Source organism: Gadus morhua, chromosome 21 (assembly GCF_902167405.1).
Source record: "Gadus morhua chromosome 21, gadMor3.0, whole genome shotgun sequence".
In the NCBI taxonomy this organism is placed as follows: Eukaryota; Metazoa; Chordata; class Actinopteri; order Gadiformes; family Gadidae; genus Gadus; species Gadus morhua.
This window is the reverse complement of record NC_044068.1, coordinates 9,457,610-9,462,426: the sequence shown is the minus strand read 5'-3', so window position 1 is coordinate 9,462,426 and position 4,817 is coordinate 9,457,610.

Genomic DNA, 4,817 nt, shown 5'->3' with positions numbered 1-4,817 from the left:
GCGTATTCTCGCCGCCTGCGCGCTAAACTAAACAATTTTAATGGAAGCCCATTCTTTGAGATAAACAGAAGGATAGAGATAGATTGTGAAAAACAGTTAATCATAAAACCACTTTCCAATGTTTTTGTTTTTTCCCCAGAGGGGTAGACCTAATGCAGAGTGAAGTTGCCATCCTCCAATGTACCTGAACGGGATGTCTGGTGTTGTAGAAACAGATGTTGGAGGGAGATAAAAGTGCGACTCGTCTCGAGCGCTCCTTCATATCTATGACGATAACATACACTTCGATGTTGGCCAACCTTCGTTCCGTAGGCCAGACTGCAATGAGCTTTCACTTTTATTTTTTCACCTCATATTTTAGGTTTAAATCAAACAAAAGGAAAATATCATTATATTGTAGCCTACATTGGGCCAACAGCAAATTCCTCTTCTGAAACCCGCAATGCCTCCGCCAATAACATCGTTCTTTCTTTTCCTTTTATAGGTTACTAGAGATGGACATAGTCGTTTTTGTTTTGCTTGAAAGTGTCTTTTCATTGTATTAGTTCCTCCATACGCGACCGTATTGTCCCGGTCATGTATAATTACCATCACCCTAGCCCGGGCCATTGTCTCGGCGCAGTCATCTTGGCGGCATGTTGAGGTGGTGAGCGCCCGCGCACACGCACTCGCACGCACACAATAACCAACAATGACCCCAATGCAATCCATGTTTCGCTATTTTTCTGGATGCTGAGCATTTGCCCATGACACTTTTAAGACTAAGACTATTTGCCAACTTTCTAGAAGTTGTCTTCCCGCCCATTCTCGTTTTTAACATTTACTATTAAAAACCATGACATTTATTAGGCAGGCTCCTGCACAACATCAAGAAAACAAATACATGAGATGCCAATACATTTAATTGTTTGAAGGCTTGTGGTATAAGTTCAAATTGGTGGTCTAATTTAAATGAGAATGTAATAGAAAACAAATAATATAGGATCTATGATATATTAAGATAACAACAAATATAATGCATAATATAGGTACAATGTTAGCTTTTCTCTGTGTGGGTTTTTGTGTATTCCTCTGAGCACTCTTCCAAGTGTGTGTGTGTGTTTGTGTGCGTGTGTGTGTGTGTGTGTGTGTGTGTGTGTGTGTGTGTGTGTGTGTGTGTGTGTGTGTGTGTGTGTGTGTGTGTGTGTGTGTGTGTGTTTGTGTACATTTGTTTGTATGTGTGTGTGTGTGTGTGTGTGTGTGTGTGTGTGTGTGTGTGTGTGTGTGTGTGTGTGTGTGTGTGTGTGTGTGTGTGTGTGTGTGTGTGTGAGTGTATGTGTGAGTGTGTTTGCGTACATTTGTTTGTTTGTGTGTGTGTGTGTGTATGTGTGTCTGTGTGTGTGTGTGTGTGTGTGTGTGTGTGTGTGTGTGTGTGTGTGTGTGTGTGTGTGGGGGGGGGGGGGGGGTGTTCATATGTATTGCCTTGTGCCGTATTGCTCCACCAACCTTTGGTTCCCTTCTACTAGGGTCAAAGTAAAGTACATCTTGATAGCTAAAGCTAAATTAAAGGAAGACAACCATGCAAATGTCCTGTAGTAAGTCGTGGAGAGCGCTCCTCTTCCATTGACTGGGGCCTGTGAACATTTGCATGGGCACGATTGGACAGGTTAAGGATAAGTACTACGAGGGCTGCCCCTTTGCAAAGCATTGTGTGCACAGGTTGGTTCATTTGAATGATTTTTAATGATTGCCCCCAGGGCTGGAGATATCATCCCACCAGGCTTTCAAATGCATTATTTGAGAGTCCAAACAGATGTGTATTGTCACTTTTGTGTGTAAATTGTGTGTTCTGTGAGTGCTTTGTTGGCTTTGTGCTTGTGTGTGTGTGTGTGTGTGTGTGTGTGTGTGTGTGTGTGTGTGTGTGTGTGTGTGTGTGTGTGTGTGTGTGTGTGTGTGTGTGTGTGTGTGTGTGTGTGTTTGTACTGTTTGTGTGTGTGTTCTCTGTCTGTCTGTGTGTGTGTTTGCAGCCTGTTTCGAGGGAAAACCGAATCATTCACCATGTGTGTGAATGAATGAATGAATGAATGTATGCATGTATGAATTTGTGCATGGGAGTTTACTCTTTGCTTTATTACCATGCACTTTTTCAGGCATAACAATTATACAGGCTTATCATATTCAATAATCAACATTGCTCTGCAACATTAAGTAAAATAAAACTTCCCCAAGGGTCCGTTTCCCAATAACTTTTTAATTAATAATTACTCCAAAAAGAGCTAATACCATTTTTAACAGAATATATTCAATATAAATATTCAAATATTCTCATATTTAGTGGCACCATGGTTCTTCCTCTGGTGGAGTTGTTCATCATCCCGTCCAACCAAAGACTGCTGGGGGATGTGCTTTGCATTCTCTCTGAAGGTGTGTGCCTGTGACTGCAGCCATACGTGGAGCCCTTGGCACATTATGCAAAGCATTACCTCATACCCACTGCCAACCCTTTTCCCCTCAACCACATGCACGGTAGCTTTAAGTTACCCCGGAATCCTGCCAGGATTAGTTGTGTTTTCCGACCCACACACTGCTGTGGACAGATTGCAGTCTCTTTCTATTACTGAATGTCCCCAGCTACCAATTCCAACCCAATTTTGCAGTGTGTGTGTGTGTGTGTGTGTGTGTGTGTGTGTGTGTGTGCGCATGCCAGTGTGTGTGTGTTTGTGCGCGTCAGTGTGTGTTTACATGCGTGTGTTCGTGGGAGGTGAGCACATGTTGTAAAAATGGCATTAATCGTATAGGGTTTTGTGTGTTTATCTTGCAATCTGCTTCATACAAACCCCATGAACAACCTACACGCGGGGCCCCTGATCCGTTCAGCCACTGTACCCAATCTGTCCACCCATCTGTTGCATCCTTTATGTTGCTCCTCATTCAGTTTCATTTCAGGAATCCAGACTCATCGGCTCTAATTGGTAATCCGCCTGACTTTATCGCTCGCACAGCTTTAGCGAAGTGACTGTCACAGGAACCTAACCCTCGGAATACGTGAACATGTGTGAAAGCTGCACCTCAGCCTCGCAACACTTCTACGGTTGTCATATGTGAGGCATGTCAGAAAGACATGAGACATGGCAGGATGGCAGGTGGAAGAAGACTTTAGACATTCGTCTGAAGTCTTCACCAAAGCACCAAAATGGTGATTGGTCAAAAGATCTGCATACTATTAGAAATTGGAGCTTGAAACCACAGAAGTATGGAGCGAAAATTAAAAAAAACAGCAACAAACAAAGAAGCCGTTTTTTAGCCTGGCAGATGACAGCTGTATGTGTTTTTATACTTGGGTGTGAGTGATGTAACATACTGCCAATAAATGCCCTTGAAACATTTAAGCGATGCAAAGATGTCTCTCTCACCTGTGCTACTGCCATGCAATGTCTCTCTTTTTTTGTGTGTGTGTGCGTGTGCGGGTGTGTGTGTGCGTGTGTGTGTGTGTGTGTGTGTGTGTGTGTGTGTGTGTGTGTGTGTGTGTGTGTGTGTGTGTGTGTGTGTGTGTGTGTGTGTGTGTGTATGCGTGCTTGATGTAGTTACTTTTGCAATGCAAGCATCTAAAGCCTAAAGGTGTGTGAAACATCAAAATGCAGGAAGTGGAACTTCAGCAGGGGGGCCTTTCGATGGGAGACCTCCACAAAAATGCCTGTGTGCGTGCACTCACACACAAACACGCGTCAAGTGGCAACTTAAGTGTGAGGTAAACCTTTCTCTTTCTTTCTCTCTGTTGTTCCACCTTTCCCTTGCTTACAGACCTTCCTCAATCTAAGCATCACCGCATCAAACCGCCACCTGCAATATGAGCCATTCCAATGAAAAGCTCTTTAGAATTACCTAAGCAGCTGTCTTTCATTACGAGTCTATTTTTAGAGAGGGGAGACACGCCAAACCTCATGTTTCATATCGATGTGCAGATATGTCACTCTTTTTTACTGAAACTGTACCATTGCAAGCAGTATCATATTTTACACTGACATTTTCTCGTCTCCTCTGTCGTCACGCACAGTGACGAGATTGAGCCAACCAAAGTCCAAACCCTTTTCAAAAGATTCAAATGCACGCACACCGCATACACTCTCACACACACATACACACAAACAAACACACATGTAGTAGTATGTAGTTAATTGTGTATTGGTTGGAGAGTGTGTGAGTCAGAGATGGTCAGCTAAAGCTAGAGAACTTAAAATACATTACTGTCAGGATAATCACGCAGTGTTACTATTTCTGTTGGTGTGCACAAACAAAGGTACACAGTACAAAACTACTTTTCAATCTGTGTGTTCGTGTGTGTCTGTGTGTGCGTGTGTGCGTGCGTGTGTGCCTGCAAGTGCGTTTGCGTGTAGTATTTATATCAGCGTGTCTGAGGGCTGTTTACCTCTGTTTAGGTTTGAGTGTCAAGCTCTTTATTTGAATAGAAATATCATTGCAATCACTTTTCTGAGAAACACAGCTTTGTCTTTCTAATCCCGGTACTAATATTTTGGGATTTCAGTCCATAAACTGAGCCCAAGTGACACCTGAAAAGTGTTGTGCACCACGTCATAGTGCTGAATTAAACAGTTCCTAATTTAGCTCATTTATAATATTCTACACAATTCCTAAGAATAAGCAAAACTGCACTTACTCAATGTTTACGTATGTTAACGCAATTATATACACTATCCAATTCAATTCATTTGCGTCCCGCATTTGAGCCTTTAACAGGTTTCAGGTCAGTAGCGCTCTTTTCCTGGCGCTCCAAAACTGAAGCTGATGTAGGAAACTGATCTGGGATCTGACCACGATGC